Source organism: Lathyrus oleraceus, chromosome 4 (assembly GCF_024323335.1).
Source record: "Lathyrus oleraceus cultivar Zhongwan6 chromosome 4, CAAS_Psat_ZW6_1.0, whole genome shotgun sequence".
Classification (NCBI taxonomy): Eukaryota; Viridiplantae; Streptophyta; class Magnoliopsida; order Fabales; family Fabaceae; genus Lathyrus; species Lathyrus oleraceus.
This window is the reverse complement of record NC_066582.1, coordinates 172,610,134-172,630,218: the sequence shown is the minus strand read 5'-3', so window position 1 is coordinate 172,630,218 and position 20,085 is coordinate 172,610,134. Positions and strand designations below refer to the sequence as shown.

The 20,085-nt window shown below is 37.7% G+C and overlaps 1 pseudogene; it reads left to right on the top strand.

Moving 5' to 3' along the window:
• Nucleotides 1-19,473: 19,473 nt before the first annotated feature.
• Nucleotides 19,474-19,573, top strand: LOC127077200 (uncharacterized; annotated as a pseudogene).
• The last annotated feature ends 512 nt before the right edge of the window (nt 19,574-20,085 follow it).

Below are 20,085 nucleotides of genomic sequence, written 5' to 3'. Positions count from 1 at the left end.
ACAGACGGTCATCTCTACCTTTGAGAAACCTATTGTGAAGCATATCTAGTTATTTGAATAGATAGTCATCTCTAACTTTAAGAAACCTATTAGGGAGATATTTCCTCAGTGAAGCGTACTTTTATTGGACTCGTTATTTGAAAGACGATCATCTCTACCTTTGAGAAACCTGTTGTGGAACCATTTCCCCATTGAAGTTTATTATGGATTCATTATTTAAACAAGAGGTCATCTCTACCTTTGAGAAACCTATTACGATCTAATATATTTCTAACAAGATGATTACCTTTACTTAGGCTACCACATGTTTGGTAGTAGGTAATATACCTCCCTCCTTGAGTTACCTTATTATTTAAGTTACCTCGTGATTGGTAGTCGGTAATATCATTCCCCAATAGGGTTGATAATATCATCCCCTTGGAGCCATCACCCTTTCCTCAGTTGAAGTCACGATCCTTTGGAATGATTTATTCCCTAGGAAGCCCTGATCCATTGGAATTTGCAAATCTTCTTCCTCAATTGAAGTGGTAATCTTTTCCTCAGTAGAATTTCCTTTTGTATGTTCCCATAGTGGTATTCCTTTATCCCTGTGTGTTTTCTCAACTAATATTACTCCCCTCTGACATTGATCCTCACAGAATTCCTGAGTCCTGCATGCATATCATATCATAAGCATTTTGTGGCCTATTAGGGCCAAAAATGTGCATGTTTGTATTTAAATTTTTCAACCCTAATATGCCACCATAATTTGTATCATTTGCATGACATCTAGAATTTTTGCATTACTAACCTATTGAAAATACAAAAAGATTTTCTACTTTGTTTGTCTTAAGCTAGGGTTTTGCACCAAGAGCTTTCAAAGATTGATCAATCAAGACTTGGCATGAGTTTCAAAGCTTCAAACTCCTCCTCCTTCCCAAGTGATCAAGTGACTTCCATCAACAAGAATCAATTTCAAGATCATTCCATCTCAAATTCATCAAGGCCAGAGTTCATCTAATACCCTTAACTAGGGTTTTGACCCAAAGTCAACTGGTTGACTTTTTAGCCATCGCATGATCCCAGAGCTTGAAGTACGGTTAAAATACTTCAAATACATCTAAGTGATCCATTCACATCATCCAATGTGCCTAATAGATCCCATTCATTAAAGATTGCAAGAATTTGATTCATCTAATACAAAGTCAACTAAGGCAAAGTCAAAGTCTGACTTTTGATATTTTTGGTCAACCATGGACTTATCAACTCAAGGATCATGAAAATATGGTTGATGGATGAATTTAATCAAGAGAAAACAAGAAATTGGAGGTTACTTTCAAAAAGGGCAAGATTTGGTTTTGTAAATTTTTCGAAGTTATGAAAAAACTACATGTTCAAGTACCCATCTTTCCAAGGTCATAACTTGTGATCCAAGCCACAATTTTCTTTGCTACAATGATCATATTAAAGGTATTACATCATACTTCAACTTTGTCCTTGATGATTTATTCCCAAATAATGCAAGGATTTCAAGTTATGAAGCCATGAAGTTGGTACCATAAAGTTGAAACACTTAAAAAAAATTCAACCAAATCTGCCTTCAAAAAGTGACTTACTTTATCATCACGTTTTACCATGATCCACATTGATTCAAGGTAAACTCGCAACTTGAAAGTTGTAGATAATGGCCTTAGATTTTCAAAAAGTCTAGGATCATGAAATTATCATATTTGAGCTAGGAGTTGCAAAGAGATGAAGTTGGCTATCTAAATCTGATTTTTTGGTCATTTTCATGGCAAGTTCATCATGCAACCTTGAGCCAAAGCTACATAATCTTACTTCGCGGGCTATCTTGCTTCTAAATATCACCTTAATTAGAAGATTACACAAACCCTTCATGCATTACACAAGGGATTTAGCCATATACCAAGTCTTGATACCATATTTGGAAGGTTTTGCAAAAAGCTTCATATCCATTTTGATAAAGGCCAACTTTTCCAATCACTCTTGCATTGAGCTTCAAACTTGTTTCTTCTTATCAAACTTAAGCTCTAAACCATAAAGAAACATCCTAAACCTCAAAAAAAATTACCGCTAAACTCCTCCTTTCACTCCACCTTTTCATCATGATCCATTATGCATTTTTGTGCCAAATGAAACCAAGTCACCAAACTAGCATTCTAATTGAACCAAGATTGATTTCTACAAGTTACATGAACCATATGGAGCCTTTATAAACAGAGATCCAAGCCTCGTAACTCAACACACCATAATTGGCATAAAAAATCCATTGTAGCAAATTCTTCAAACCTCAAACTTCCAAGTTCCATTGTTCTTGTGTTTTCTCCAAACCAACACTTCAAACAACTTCTAAACATCCATTAGAAGTTGTCCAAACACTTGAACAACTTCTGTAATAATCGTACCATCATCTTCCAAATCACACTTTCATAGCTTGCAACTTGATTTGGAAAGGAAGAACCAAACACTCTCAGCTTAAGCCAGACATTCAAACACCTTCCTTGAGGTGTAAGGAAGTTGTTCAGATCATAAAATCACATATGGAATACCCCTATTTCAAAACACAAATTTCTTTTTTGAGGTATGTATTCATTTCTGTATTTTATGATTTAAGGCACCATTTTGCATCATTCTTGTTACCATTTCACTTGCTAAGATGTGAGGAACCAAACCCCTATGAGTATTGGTCTTAATTGGTGATGTTTGGAATTTAATTTTAAATTCAATTTTTAGGGTTCATATGAATTTTGTTTAATTTCTGGAGATTTATCAAAAATAAATGAAATTGGTTAATACCATTAGATTCCTTGGAAAATTCTAAGCAATTTTGGTCTTTAAAACTTTTGATTTCGTTAAGAATTGAGAGAGTTAGAGTTTTGAGAAGTTATAAAAATGGTGCAAATGATGGATTACGGGATGAATGAGGAAGATGAAGTTTGGAGCAATTTTAAAATTTTAAAAGTGACTTTAGTATATATTTTAATTGATGTAACTTAATACATGAATTAGCATTGCGCCTCAATGTTAAATGTTCATTTTTCTTCATAACTTCAAATATCCATAAATTCATGATCCCTTAACATTTTTGACCCATTCTTTTTGCCATGTGTTCATGAGAACGTCTATTTTATGATGACACCAAAAAATCCCATTTTTTTTATTTATTTAACCACTTTTTATTAGATGTAAAACATGTACTTTAAGTGTTTTTTAAGGCTCCTAATTGATTCTTTTGGCTTATGTCTTGTTTGTTCTTGATGTTGAAAACTTGTATGATTAAAGTACACTCTTTTAAATGTTGATTGTTATCCTTAACATGTTTGAACTTGATTATATTCATACAATGTATCAATTGATTCACCTTGAAGACATGTTTGAATTAATGGTTAGGAGGTGATTAGGTTTTCCACTTAAGCTTGGTCTTATCATGAACTTTGATTCAAGTCTAATGTTTATTTTGTGAAGACTTATAATGTGATGCATGTTTGACCTAAATTGATTCATGTTGTGTTTACCATGTACCAATGAATTCCTTTACCATGTCAAATATTATTTTGTCGTCACCATCAATATGTTGTATCTTGTGATGTTATGTGAAACTTCGTCATGTCTTGTTTATGTTTATCTCAATGCCTAAAAACCATGATAAATATTGTCATTCATACCTCCCTCACCTTGTGATTGACATTGTATTTAGCCATATTTTTGTGCCTTAATTTTAATGCATGTTCAACCTTATTATTGTTTATATCCAAGTGAAAAGAATCATGACATTCTTGTCATTTTGCATGTGTGCGTTCATCTGCATTCTATACAATTTTGCTTCCCCTTAATCCAAAACTTCTAGATACAATCTTAGGTTCCCCTTAATGTAAACCTTACGATTCTCTCTCTCTCCTTCTTATAACCACTTTCATAATAAACTTTGACTTATGTCATTGTTTTCCCTTTTATTTCTTAATCAAATGATTCAAAACACTTAAGCATATTCAAAGATCTTTGCATAAGACCTAAAAAATACAAACTTAATTCAGACCCTTTTGCCATTTTGGAATTTTCCATGTTTAAAACCTTTTCATTAAAGGATTAGATATGAGTCATCCCTAGTTGATTTTTAAATCTTCTACCCCATAACATTGTTGAGATTGATATTGATTCTTTTCCATTTGGAAGAGGTATGTGGCATACTTGTTGATTATATATCCAAGTGAGAGCCCTTGTTTCAATTTGATGCAAATATATATCTTTCATATGTTTATGGTGGTTTAAAAGTGAGATTTCTCCTTAAGATGACAATTTTTATATTTCTCATAAAATCAACCCCAATAAATCCTTTCTTACTTTTGAACCTGAACTACGAGGTTTTTATCCTTCACGGGTACGTAGGCATAAGACTCAATGTCTTTCCAAATCATCAAACAATAAAAAGATGTTATTTTTCTCATCTCCTCAATCAAATAGCAAACAATTTTAAACCAGACAGATATATTTAAAATGTTCTTGTAGAGTACTACAAATGATTAGGGTGTTATTACCTTCCTTTTTCATAACACACCCCCGTACCTTAGAATCCCCCCCCCCCCTTTTGCTTAGCTTAAGTTTAATCTTCTAGTTTTGCATATACATATTGGGTTGTTTTTGAATTTTTTCCCTTCCCTTTGATAAATTGAAGTTCGGTAGTGATATGTTGATTCATGAGTCAAGTTTAATCAATAGCTTGGTCTCCGATTCTTCACTGTGATAATATCTCATGGGTCATGGATAGAAAGTTATCAGGTCTTCACATAGGTAGTGATATTAGGAGTAATATTTGTAGTATATTGACCCACCATGAGAAGACTACATAGAATGATATGCAATTGTCATAAGTTATCTCAAGGTGATATTGGTGTATACAATCCTTCAATCTGAAACTACTACGGACTATAGATATGGAGTCGAGTACTTTATTGTCAATTAAACATTGTCCATAATGGGATGACCATAAATATGGTTGATGGATACTCCATAAATCATGTTGAGGGACATGAGTGACCTAGATGGAATTTGTCCATCCTACGTAACAAGATATATGTCTAAGGGGCCAATAGTGACCTGGACAAGGGTGACACAATCTATGTCTTGTTATCAATATAGTCATGAGGGAAAAAGAGTAATTATACACATAAACATTATTGTGGAAGCATGTTTTGTAGGTAATTAATGAAACTCTCGATAATGTGTTTTTGATTATGACAACTAAAAGGAGTGTTTGATGATGCAACCTACATGTATGGAAACTTGCATAACAACCTTTATAACCTATTAGGATTCGAGAATGTAACATGGTTAAAGTAGTAGGTAGACAAGTTAGGGTTTAATGATCACTAACGCCCTTTAATGATGGTACTCAATGTGAACAAATCTCAAACCTCGTCTCCAAGAAGATTCAAGAAAGTGTCTATATGATTGATCATACACACAAACACACATATGTTGAAACAAGATTTTAAGCTTGTGTTTGTCATACCCCAAAATTTGCCCGCAAATATTACAAGGCATTTTTCAAGGCACTCCAACTTATTTTTCAAGGCACTGATCTTAAGGGAACCTATACCCAGCATACAGGTGGCCAAATCCAGAAAATGGCCCAAACTGGCTTGCTCGCTAGGCGAGCAATTCCTTCGCCTAGCGAACCCTTCGCTACTCCTTCGCCTAGCGAAGCTTGCGATATATCAGAATTTTCGGGCTTCATTCTGAGCCCATTAGGTCACCACAATCACTATAAATACCGACACTTCAGTCACGAAAAGGGAGAGACGAAGACGGACAGAAACCCTGGCATAGAAACCCTGGAGACTAACTCAGAGAATTCCGAGTAAAGAAACCCTGAAGGCCGCTCATCCGCACCGAAGTTACCTCCGCCCAACTCCATCCGATACCAAGAGTGGTCAGTCCCTTCAACATCGCAGCTCGGTTGCAAACAGGTTTGCGCATCACTACTGTGTTATGTTTTTAATCGGTAATCTCTACATACATAAGACATCATGATTAAATTTTCGGATATGTAATTTGATTTCACATGTGAATTTAAGTATGCCTGAATATCCTGAATGTTTGTCCATGTTATTCCTGTAATTAAATGCCATAAAGTTCAGGGTTCCGGAGATCATGCTGCTATCAAACTCAAAACCCGTAGCCGCTCGCTAGCACATCGCTAAGCGAGCCTGTAGCGAGCACTCGCTAAGCCTTCGCTAGGCGAAGCAGGAGCGAACGGGACAGTGGCTGTTTCGTTTCTTTTCTGTTCTGCCTTATGTTTATCTAATCAAGATTTATTATAATTCTGCAGTATTTGGCCTGACCTTATGACTGTTGTGTTTATTTTGTGGTGCAATTTTCAATTGTACTTTACCTCGATGTTCTAACCCGTGTGCTGAATTGTGTAAAGGCTTACATATTCCCGAAGAAACGGCCGGCTAGGTATTCCACTTTATTTGTGGGATACCCTTGTGGAGATTCATCCTATTTACTTAATTGATTTTAATGTGGAGATTCATCCTATTTACTTAATTGATTTTAATGTGGAGATTCATCTTAATTACTTAATTAATATGGACCTAATTACCTAATTGATTACAATTACCTAATCGATTGTAAAATATTGCCTTTGAATATGTGATCTTGGACCTCTCTTTGTTGCCTTACGATATTACGGTATTACGGTCATGTCCCGCGAATGTGGGGATACCCTTAGCCAAGACCCTTCGATTAAATCATCATGTCCCTCTAAAATAAATCATAGTCCCTCGGATGTTGCCTGCGAATATATAATTTTGTCCCTCGATGACCCTTCGTTGTAGCCTACGGTTAAATGATGATTGTCCCTTCGAATGCTAAGGTATCCTTACAAATGTTGCCTTCAATGACCAATCGATGACCCTACGATGACCCTTTTACATCCAAAGGATAAAATTACTTATTTCTCAATAATAAGGACGGTTTTACCCTCACAAGGATAGGAAATGCCCATCAAGACCTTGGGTAGGTATAACTCTTAATTGCTTACTCACAATTTAAAAATACTTTTCACACTTCACAAATACTAGAAAATCACCACTTGGTATACATTCATACTAGAATCATTACTGAGTTATATTTTTCTAAACCATTTTCAAAACTAAACGAGATAACCACTTTGTATACATTCATACGAGAATCATTACAAAGTTAAATTCTCTTTTTCAAAACATTTTCTAAACAATTCACGAACACTTTTTCAGACAAGAAAAATAATATAAGTGATCAAGCAATTAAGAGCCCATGGATAACCATGGATACAAAGGGTGCTAACACCTTCCCTTTGTATAATGTACCTCCCGAACCCAAAATCTAATTAAGGTCTTTCCTGTTCTTTTCCACCTTTCCTTATTGGATAAAAGAAAAGTCGGTGGCGACTCTTGCTAACCACGACATTTTCTTTCCAAAGCAAAACACATCGAAGTCAGTTCGCCGTATGACAGTGTTTCTTAAGAAAATATCCCTAAAATTGTTTTAGAGTTGTGTTAATTGAATCAGGAACAATTCGAATGGTTTTAGACAAATATTGTAATGTCCAATTGATTTCCACCTATACCAATCGACTGGGTTAGTGAAAAAGTTGTCCTTAAACATTTGTCTCGGCGTCTTAATAAAGGGAAACTTCTCTAGATCTTCTTTCCTTTTTAAAATTCATAATCAATTATTTTTAGGGCATACAATCAATTGGAGCAAGATGCCAATTGATTGGCACATTAATTTCACCCATGGAAATTTCCTTTTTTGTATTAACATCTAGTCTATAAATAGAGGTTATTCCCGTCACATTTTCACATCCAGAAAACATGAGCTCCCTATCTCACTCCTCTCTCTCTCTCTCTCTCAAAATACTTTTACTTTCTCTCACTTAAAATTCGTTGTAATGCTTTCGAGGAAGTCCTTTTTGTTTAGTGATTAATTTTTTTTATTCTAGAAAGGGAATTGTTGTAAATTCACCAAAGAGTATTTTCTCTTGGTTGAATAATTTATCCATAATAGAGTGTTTTTTGGGTTCAAAGTTAAACCCTTTAAAAGCTTTGGTTTGGGTATTTAGGTTCTAAGTCGTTGGTTCAGTTCGTAAGCTACGCCTAGTTAAAAGCTTTCTTTAGTTCGAGATCAACCTGATTCAAAATCTTAACTTGGTTTATGGTTATCCTAGTAAAAAGCCCGGTTCGGTTCCTAAGCTCATCCCGGTTAAAAGTTTGCTTTGGTTCGAGATAAATTCGATTTAAAATCTCAGTGGTTCATGGTTAGCCTAGCCAGGACCTCGATTCGGTTAGGGAGTTTAGCCTGGTTCAAAAGTTCACCTTGGTTCGAGATAAGTCCGTAGAAAATCTCAGTTTAGCTTGGGGACTAACCACTTCAAGTTATTGTTTCAAAAGAACCCTAATCGCTTCAAATCCGCCATTTGGAAAGAAGATGATCGCTCGACTTTATGAGTCGAATTTGGGGTACAAATTGCAAGTGCACAGTTCTATCGCGTAGTTTTAAAAGATATCGATCCCACAGGGACTTATGAATCGATATACCGTTATCTAAGGTTACTTCGTAAAGCTAAGGTGGTTTATGGTTGATTATTTGGGGGAAAAGCTAAAAACTGAACTAAGATCTAGATTAAATATTAATAAAGCGGATATCGGTATGTAGTTCGTCGTAATTAGGGAATCAATTCTTCGTCGGTTTCTTGGTTTTAAAATAAATCTTTTCAGTTGACTTTATTGATTAAAAGTTTTATCTCAAACTCTCGCTCTGTTGAATAAACCATGATTTTATGTTAATGTAGTTGTCACTTATAATTAAGTCAAAAACCATTTTTTGAAAGCAATACAGTCCATAGAAACTCTTTTCAAGAAAACACTGACCGTTTAAACACCCTTATCTCAAACTCTCGCTCTGTTGACTTAGGTTATATAATTAAATTCGAATGCTTAACTCTCGTCCTCACATTCAATCTTTAAAAATACTTTTTGGAAAAGATCGGAATTTAATTAACTCTAAAACTTGCTCTCGCCCTGATCTAGAATTAATGTCTAATTTACACTGTCCAGTTAAAACCTCAAACTCTCGCTCTATTGATTTTAACTTCTTTATGTCTTTTTCTTTCGTAAAAACTTTTGTTATTAAACCTGTAAATTGAGACCGTAAAAAGAGTGATTTTAATTTTAAATTAGATTAAACCGACTTAGTTTTGATTCCTTATTCCGCTTACTTTACATACCGATATCTAAGCGAATTAGCCAGACATGCTAAACAAACTAAAATACTTATCATGCATAAACAGACTCATCCCAGGCAGATAATATAAATAAATAATAAAACAAAGCATTAAATAATTATTAAAGAACCTGAATGAGTTAAACAATAGTCTTGAACACTCCACCACAAGCCGGTAGGATTTGTTCTTGGATTCTTCAATTACACAACAAATTAAAACGAAGGAAATAAAAACTAGATTCTAACGTAAGGTTAGATCCGGTAAAAAGGTACACAATAGTTTCCGGTGTAGAAACTATTGTGCGAAAAGAATTAACTAAATGCTAAAAAGAAAAATAGAAATTGCAAGGGAAATAGTGTAGAACTCGTAAAAATAATAAAGAAACAATAATGCTTAAGTTGCTGAAAAAGAAAATATGCAAAAGCGAAAACGGCAAAGGAAAAAATGTGGAAAAGCTTTGGGGCCCTATTTATATTGATGCTTGAGTAACCGCTTCCGCTTCCAAAAAGGTCTTTAACGTGCATAAAAGTTGGGCGTGGATATAGGGCTCAATACTCCCTCAACGTCTCTGAGGCGTTCCTTGCGCCAAAAATGTAGGGGAATGGTGTGACGTTCGTCACACCATGTGTGACGTCCGTCACCGGAGTGTGCAAGGCGTGACGCTCGTCACAGCCTCTGTGACGTCCGTCACATGCACGGCACCTGCGTTTTGTGCTTTGGGCTGGGCTTTGACATTTGGTTCATTTTCTCTCCTTTTTGCACCTCCTTTTCTTCCATTTTTACTTGTGCTTCAAAATAAGCCACCTGAGACAAATAGGAAGAAAATACCGCGTAATATCTAATAAAATGAAGTGAACTGAAATAAATAATAATAAAATTTAATTGAATTAAGTCCTAAAATATGATATAATTTCGTGTTATCAAACTCCCCCATACTTAGATCTTTGCTTGTCCTCAAGCAAAATTCAGTATAGAACTCGTTAAAGGTTTTAGCCAGATAAAATTTCAAAACACACATCAATTCGTAATAGGTTGCAAGTGGATTTAGTTTAGAAGCAACTTGAGTTTAATCTTGACATCAACAACCACCGTCACAACCTAGATAACCCTGCCTTATGCAAATCAGTTCAAGTACACTATGATAGCTATCCTGGTTCCTTTACTCTTATTTCACCCGTTTTCATTCTAGCGAAATCACATTAAGCCCTTTATCTTTTCGCGCACATAGTGGAGTAACCGGTTAGTGATTATGATCCCCTTTTAGCTAGAAGTTCTGGTACATAAGTCGGATAACTTCGTTATTCAGTCCATTGCAAATTGCGGGGGATCGGACCGTAGTCCGCCCTACCAAGTTCAGTACCAGATACCTGCTGAACCAACTCATAATGGATCTCTCATCTTATGCTTTTGTATGATCTGCAACCTTTAGATTAAATGATCTGGTAAGGATCACCTAACTTACTTAGTGCATTTCCTGATATATTTATATATATATTTTTTTTTTTACTTTGGGAATCATTCACTTATATTCATCGACTCTCCACGTAGTTTGCTATTAGGATGGTGCTGACTTCTTGTATAAACTACTCGGGGTTACTATAAAGTTAAAAGTTCAAGGGATTGGTATAATAGGTACTTATCCTGATCTAACATGTTGAGGTTCGTTTAGAGTGTTTGGCTGTAGTGGTCTTTGTCTTAATTCGTCTCAAGATCGAGAAGATGAGCAACCTTTATACTTATTGGGTGTTGAATTTTTGTTGTGGCTCATGAAAGTTTGAGGGAATAGATAATAGAAATTTGTTCACACTCGGGACTTAACTTAAAATAATAGATTTTTTTTTTTAATAATTAAAATAGCAATGAAAGGAAAGGTACATACTTGAAAAAATGGAAATAGAAAGAACATGGTTTCCCCCCATACTTAAATTAAACATTGTCCTCAATGTTTTAAGGAAATGAAATACAATATGGAAAGGAAAAAAAGAAACTACAACTAAGGCTGCCTTCCGCCTCTGGTTCTTGGGCCAGGTGATCTCTGACGTAAGTCTAACTCGTCGAACCTGCTGAACAACTCAGTAAACCGCTGGTCGGTTATGGCATTCCTAGCATCTTGTTGTTGTTGCATTTGACGCATCATTTGCATCATCTCGACATTCTGTGCCTGCATACCATCAATAGCATCCATGATGTCGTCGTTGGTTGCAGGCCTTCTTCGTCGACGACGTTGGGAGGATGGGCCAGTTGCATTACCGGAAGGGTTGAGCGGGACTGATTGTTGTGCAGGAGCATGATCACCTTGCTCCATATCGTCAAACTCGTCTGTGGGCGGGTTTGTTTGTGAAGGCTCGATGGCTTCGGGGTTTGTGACATCAGTTAGGGCGATATTGGGTAGAACAACGCTTGGGACTGCCTGGTTGTTCACCATAAGATAATATCCTCCGCCTACTCTGTTCTTAATCAGGCGGCTGGATCGACAGTAGCTGATATCCATAAATAGGGGGGTAGGGATTCTAAGGTTTGGAGTTTATCCCCTAGGTTTAGGCCAAGTGCTATGGTGGTGACTAATCCACCAATTATAAAAGGTTGCCGGCCTCTAGCACATAAGGTGCGGATATGATGAAATAGAAAGGAGGCGGCGTTTACCTTAGTATCCGGTTCGAAGACGCATTGGAGGAAGAATAACTCCTTTGAGTTGACCTTGCTGTTGTTCGGTCTTCCAAAAACTGTGTTTTGCAAGATGCGGATAAAGTACCGGATAGTTGGGTTATGTATATGGGAAAGAAGGAGCTCTTCCCAGTTGTAGGCATCTATACCGGAAATTTTCTTGAAAAGGTCGAAAACGTCAACTGTGTTCCAGTTTGAGTTTGGTGGGATTCTGGGGTGTACCTGACCTTCTATGGGAAATTGTAGCATGGTACTCAATTGGTTTTGGGTTAAGGAGTACTCGGTGTTGAACATACGGAAAGTTGCGGTGCCGGTTAAGAATTCGTCTTCACCGGCGGGAGTGGTGTATGCGTATGAGCTTAAGAATTCTAAGGTTAGGGATGGGTAGGCGGGTTGATTATGAGTGCAAAGGAAGGTTAAGTCGGCTAGGCGGAGCATCCATTCGATACCTTGGAGTAATCCTAATTGTTGTAAACAAGTTAAATCGGGATACCTGGTGGAAACGACGCCTCGCTGTTGGAAACGCTCGAATTGCTCCCTTTGATAATTTTCATCTTCGGATCGGAAGATGATATTTCCGAAATTCTGGTTTCCCGCCATAGTGATGAATGAATTTGAAGGAGGTAAATTGGAAAGAAAAGAAATGTATTTGATAGGAGAGAATGGTTTGTGGTGAATGAAGGGAGGTTTTGATGGGTATTTATAGGAAAAGAATTTGGAAGTTGGAAAAAGAGGTGGTTGAAAAGTAAATAAATGTGGGTAAATGTGAATAAATGGGGAAGATAAAAAAAAAATTGAAGGGTGTAACGTTCGTCTCCAACGGCTATGTAACGTTCACCTAGTCAGAAAGGTGTTACGCTCGTCACAGGGGTGTGACGGTCGTAACAGGCTCTTGGCGTGCCGTCTGTCATAGATTGTGTGACGCTCGTCACACATTCCTTTTGGCAAGGCTTCAGTAGCGTTCTACAGAATTACTTTGGTAATTAATTTATCTTGCATGCTATTCTACTTTGCATAATATTGCATGAATAATTCAATAGGTTATGGGCAGCAACAGTAGAGAATATAATAGCTATTGCATAATAAAATTAAATAAATAGCTTCAATAAAATGATCATAATGTAATATTGGAAAGAAGAACAAAAGAAATGTGAAAAGGAAACAAATGCGAACATGAATTCAAATAACATTAATGAATAATCTAGCTTAAAACTAAATAACTAAGAAAAATAAATAAATACTATCCATCTGCACGATCTCTGGCCGGAGGAGCAAAAGAGTTAACACGATGTAGCAACTCGTGAAACTGATCTGTCATACTACTCATGTACCCTAGGACTTCGTGTCTCATGTCAGTAAATTCTTCTCTGAGGGCGTCTTGTTCTGACATCAAAGCTTCAATGGCGGTGTTATAATCAGTTCCGGGCATATGATGCTGGAGGTCGGATACTGCTGATTCTTCGGTCTGAACAGGCTGAGGAGGAGGGTCAATATCATAATAGCCAGATGGTGTCTGAGGGTCAGATTCAGCATAAGGGATCTGGTCATCATAAGTCTCATAGTCATCACAAATCTCATAGTCCTGGAGGGATTCAGTGGATCTAGCAGGAGAGGGGGTTTCGTTCAGGTTGTAGAGCCAGTTATTGCGGTTATGAACACTAGTCCTAGGATCAGGCATGGTGAATAGGCAAAGAACTTGGTTATCAATAATAAGCTCAAACTCGTCAGACCCTAGGTTTGCTATAAACATAGTGTTGAAGAGGAAGGGTATACTCATAGTAGTAATGCCACAAAAAGGGCTTAGGTCAAGCATAGGCTGACGTAATCCAATAGCATTACCTATCATAGTTATCAAACCGCCTATTCGGATTGGTGCTCGCTCGTCGTGGATAAGGTAGTCCAAATTAGCTAACATAAAAGTGGCACCGTTTACTGGACGGTTCTGGGAAGCACAAAATATGATGAAGAGTTCATCACGTGAAACTGAAGTACTGTTTGGCTTCTTCCCAAATAAAGTGTGGGTCAGGATCTTATGGAAATAGCGAAAGGCCGGGTTGTGTATGTTTCCAGAGAGAAACTCATGTTCCTCGGGCTCGTCATTTCCAGTCAACTTACCCCAAAAGTGTTCAAGTTCTCTATATTCAAAAAGTTCTTCCTGGCTTACTGTGAATGTGTCAAAGGAGGTAAGAAAACCCAAAAGGTTGGTAAAGTCTCTAATATTAAATTGGTACTCCATGTTGAACATTCTGAACTGGATAAAACCTCTGCTAATTCCTTTTCCATGGCTGGGTAGATAGATTAATGAGCTAAGGAATTCTAGTGTGAGTCTCCGGTAGGTGGTGAAATGTCTTAGGATAGGGGATGTCTCCCATCCTATCTGATTCAGCAAATACAGGACACTTTCTCTTAGTCCAAGGGCAGTCATAGCCCAATCATCAGCATATAAACTAGGTAGCATCTCTCTAGTGGCTAGTTCGTCAAACTTTTGTTTCTGAGCCATTCCTCTGAATTTGATACCCATACGATCAATATGTCCCATCTGGTTAGTGTTAGCTAGAGAAAAGAAAACATGAGTTTTAGTCAGGATTTGGCCAAATGCCGAAAGAAGAGAAAAGTTTTTAATAAATTAAAATGAATTAGGAATGAATACTAAACAGAAATTAAAAGAATAATTAAGGAAGAAATAGGAAGATAATAATAATAATATAAGGAAATAATAAAATAATTGTGGGTTGTCTCCCACTAAGCGCTTTGTTTAAATGTCGCAAGCTCGACAAAGAAACTGTTAAATATAATCTATTAATCCTGGAGGCATTTCGTCTAAGTGTAGGATTTGCGAATCTCCATTGGTTTTCGCATAGTGATAGTGTTTTAGACGTTGCCCGTTTACGGTGAACGGCTCTGTGGATTTGCCTTTAATTTCTATCGCTCCACTGGGAAAGATGTTAGTGATATGAAAAGGACCTGACCATCTGGATCGTAGTTTTCTCGGGAATAACTTTAGTCTAGAGTTAAATAAAAGGACTGCGTCACCTTGCTTGAAGATTTTCCTTGATATACGCTTGTCATGCCATTGTTTTGTTCTTTCTTTGTAGATTCTGGCATTTTCATAGGCGTCTCTTCTGAGTTCCTCTAATTCGTTTATGTCAAGGATTCTCTTTTTACCGGCGGCTTTATAGTTTAGATTCAGATTTCTAATAGCCCAATAGGCTTTATGTTCTAATTCTACCGGGAGGTGGCAGGATTTTCCATATATGAGCTTAAATGGGGTCATCCCTATGGGGGTTTTATAAGCAGTTCGGTATGCCCACAAAGCTTCTGGTAATTTCAATGACCAGTCTTTCCTTGAAGTGGCGACTGTTTTTTCTAGTATTTGCTTGATTTCTCTGTTAGATACTTCCACTTGTCCACTGGTCTGAGGGTTGTAAGGTGTCGTTATCCTATGTCTCACGCCATATTTAAACAATAGTTTTTCGAGTACCTTGGATATAAAGTGCGATCCACCATCACTGACTACTATTCTTGGGATGCCAAATCTCGGAAATATTATATTCTTAAAGAGTCTAGTTACTACTCGGGTGTCATTTGTTGGAGAAGCTATAGCTTCGATCCATTTTGATACGTAGTCAACTGCCACGAGTATGTATTTGTTACCGAAAGAGGATGGAAAAGGTCCCATGAAGTCTATTCCCCACACGTCGAAGATCTCTACTTCCAAAATACCTTTTTGTGGCATCTCGTCACGTCTAGATATGTTTCCTGTGCGTTGACATCTGTCACATTCCTTAATAGCCGCATGTACGTCCTTCCATATAGTTGGCCAATAAAAGCCGGCTTGTAGGATTTTAGAGCAGGTCTTGGATGTACTTGTGTGTCCACCATAAGGAGCGGAGTGGCAGTGTTGGATTATATTTTCTACCTCTTCTTCGGGTATACATCGACGGAAAATACCATCGGGGCCCCTTTTGAAAAGTAAGGGATCATCCCAGTAATAGTGTTTTATATCGTAGAAGAATCGTTTCTTCTGCTGGTAAGATAAAGTAGGCGGAACTATTCCGGCAGCTAAATAATTGACGAGATCAGCGTACCATGGTGTGACAGATATAGCTAAGGTGGTTTCTACTTGTTTGTCGGAGTTGTTCTCTTCCAAAGTAGCTATAAGTTTATCGTACGAGAAATCATCGTTAATTGAGGTTCTTTCCGGTTCAAGGTTCTCAAGTCTAGAGAGGTGGTCTGCTACTACGTTTTCAGTTCCTTTCTTGTCTTTGATTTCTAAATCGAACTCTTGTAGCAACAAGATCCATCTTAGGAGTCTAGGTTTAGCATCCTTTTTTGTTAAAAGGTACTTGATAGCAGCGTGATCAGTGTAAACTATTATTTTGGCTCCGACCAAGTAAGAACGAAATTTATCTAGCGCAAATACAACTGCTAGGAGTTCTTTCTCGGTAGTGGCGTAGTTCATCTGCGCTTCATCTAGGGTTCTACTTGCGTAATATATAACGTGAAGCTTTTTATCCTTTTGTTGTCCTAAAACAGCACCTACAGCATAATCGCTGGCATCACACATTATTTCGAATGGTTCATTCCAGTCGGGTGTCTGCATTATGGGTGCGGAGATCAATGCTTGCTTAAGCGCTTGAAATGCTTTTAAACAGTTATCGTTGAATATGAAATCAGCATCTTTCATCAATAGTCCGGTTAAAGGTTTAGTTATCTTAGAGAAGTCTTTGATGAATCGTCGGTAAAAACCAGCGTGTCCTAAGAAGCTTCGTACTTCTCTCACGGTTCTTGGGGGTTGAAGGTTTTCGATTACCTCTATTTTGGCTTTGTCTACTTCAATTCCTCTATTCGAGATGATGTGTCCTAAAACGATTCCTTCTTGTACCATAAAATGGCACTTCTCCCAGTTAAGTACTAAGTTTACTTTTACACATCGCTCAAGAACTCTTTCTAGGTTTTCAAGGCATTCTTCAAAACTTTGTCCGTATACGGAAAAGTCATCCATAAATACTTCCATGATGTTTTCGAGAAAGTCGGCGAAAATTGCCATCATGCATCTTTGAAAGGTTACAGGAGCATTACACAGGCCAAACGGCATTCGTCTATAAGCGAAGGTACCAAAAGGGCACGTGAACGTCGTCTTTTCTTGGTCATCAGGGTGAATTGGTATTTGAAAGAAGCCTGAATAACCGTCTAGATAACAGAAATGCGAATGTTTTGCTAATCGTTCTAACATCTGGTCAATGAATGGTAAAGGGAAATGATCTTTTCGGGTTGCTTTGTTTAGTTTCCTATAGTCAATGCACATTCTCCATCCCGATTCGATTCGTTTAGTTATAGTTTCCCCTTTTTCGTTTTCAATAACGGCTATGCCTCCTTTCTTTGGTACTACGTGTACAGGACTAACCCATTTGCTATCAGATATAAGATATATAATACCTGCTTCTAATAACTTGGTTATTTCCTTCTTTACTACCTCACTCAGGATCGGATTTAGTCTCCTCTGGTGTTCCCTAGAGGTTTTACAGTCTTCTTCTAGCATGATGCGGTGCATACAAATAGAAGGACTTATTCCTTTAAGATCGGTGATGTGGTAACCTAGTGCGGTTGGATACTTTCTTAAGATATGTAGGAGTTTTTCTGTTTCGAGTCTTCCTAGGTCTGCATTAACTATCACAGGTCGTTCAAGTTCTAAGTCTAGGAATTCATATCTCAGATTTTTGGGAAGTGTTTTCAGGTCAAGGGTTGGTTTGTTAAGACATTGCGTGGGGTCCGGTGTTATCGCTAAACATTGGTTAGATTTGTCTTTTAAAAGATAGTCTGATGATTTGTCTTCTCCTAACTCTGCTTCTTTTATGCATTCATCGATGATATCCATGAAGTAACATGTATCTTCTATTGCAGGTGCTTTCAAGAATTGGGAAAGAATGAACTCAATTTTCTCTTCACCTACTTCAAAGGTGAGTCGTCCTCGTTTTACGTCTATGATTGCACCGGCGGTTGCTAAAAACGGTCTTCCCAGTATAATGGGTGTAATATCATCTTCTCTAATGTCCATAATTGTAAAATCAGTTGGAATGTAGAATTGACCTATGCGTACGGGAACGTTTTCAAGAATTCCTACAGGATATTTGATGGAACGATCTGCTAGTTGCACAGACATTTTGGTTGGTCTTAATTCTCCCATTTCCAGTTTCTTACATATGGATAAAGGCATAACGCTAATTCCGGCTCCTAAATCGCATAAGGCTTTGTCGATGACAAATTTTCCTATGTGACAGGGTATAGAGAAACTACCCGGATCCTTGAGTTTAGGAGGCATGTTTTGGATTATAGCGCTACATTCGGCAGGGAGTGTAACGGTTTCGCTATCTTCAAGTTTCCTCTTATTAGAAAGAATTTCTTTTAAGAATTTAGCATATGAGGGCATCTGCGTAATAGCTTCGGTGAACGGAATTGTAACGTTTAATTGTTTAAGGAGATCAACAAATTTTCTAAATTGGCCCGCATCTTTGGTTTTAACAAGCCTTTGAGGGTAAGGGATAGGTGGTATGTAAGGTGGTGGAGGTACATAAGGTTCCTTTTTTTCTAGGGTTTCCTTATTACTCTCTTCCTTTTCCTTAGGTTCACTTTCCTCAGTTGATTTCTTAGGGTTTTGGTTTTCTATCCTTGGATCAGACGGTCCTTCCACTTCCGTTCCACTTCTTAATATAATTGCATGAGCGTGGCTTCTCGGGTTAGGTTGGGGCTGTCCAGGGAATGTACCAGTTAGGGCAGCAGTAGGTGCTTGTTGTTGAGCTACTTGTGATATTTGTGTTTCCAGCATTTTGTTATGGGTGGCCAGGGCATCTACTTTGCTTGCTAGTTGTTTAAGTTGTTCGCCAGTGTGTACATTCTGGTTTAAGAAATCTTTATTGGTTTGTTGTTGGGAAGCTATAAAGTTTTCCATCATGATTTCCAAGTTGGATTTCCTAGGGGCGTTATTGTTAGGCATGGATGGGTTCGGTTTCTGATATCCTAGAGGTATAGCTGGGGCTTGATTTGGAGATTGTCCAGGTGCGTACAAAGCATTATTACTCTTATATGAAAAGTTTGGATGGTTCTTCCAATTTGAGTTATAGGTATGCGAGTAGGGGCTTCCTTGAGCATAGTTCACTTGCTCTGCTTGGATTCCTGTCAAGAGTTGACAATCCGTAGGGGTGTGACCTTGGATTCCACAGACCTCGCAATTCTGAGTTATAGCAACCACGGCGGTTGGAGGAGATACATTTAAACTTTCAATTTTCTAGACCAGAGCATCCACTTTTGCATTAACGTGATCAAGGTTACTTATCTCGTACATGCCAGTTTTCTTTTGAGGTTTTTCCACCATTGTTCGTTCGGTTCCCCACTGATAGTGGTTTTGGGCCATGCTCTCGATAAGCTGGTAAGCATCAGCATAAGGTTTGTTCATTAGTGCACCACCTGCAGCGGCGTCTATTGTTAACCTTGTGTTGTACAAGAGACCATTATAAAATGTGTGAATTACTAACCAGTCTTCCAAACCATGGTGTGGGCAAAGTCTCATCATGTCTTTGTATCTTTCCCATGCTTCGAAAAGAGACTCGTTGTCTTTCTGTTTAAATCCGTTTATCTGGGCTCTTAACATAGCTGTTTTGCTTGGCGGAAAGTATCGGGCAAGAAAAACTTTCTTCAACTCGTTCCATGTGGTGACAGAGTTTGAAGGGAGAGACTGAAGCCATCTTCTAGCGCTATCTCTTAATGAGAAAGGAAAAAGACGAAGTCGAATTGCCTCCGAAGTGACACCATTAGCTTTAACAGTATCAGCGTATTGGACAAATACGGATAAATGAAGGTTTGGATCCTCGGTAGGATTTCCAGAGAATTGGTTCTGTTGCACAGCCTGCAACAACGAAGGTTTAAGTTCGAAGTTGTTTGCTTCGATTGCGGGCGGAGCAATACTTGAATGCGGTTCATCTTGCGATGGAGCGGCGTAATCTCTAAGAGCACGAGCTGGTTCTGCCATCTCAGTTATCGAAGGAAAAATGTTTTTGAGATCAGGAAGTTCTACAGGAGGGAGATTGTTTGCAGCACGATATTCCCGAATTCGTCGTAGGACTCGGAGATATAGTTCGATATCGTTGATTCGTAAA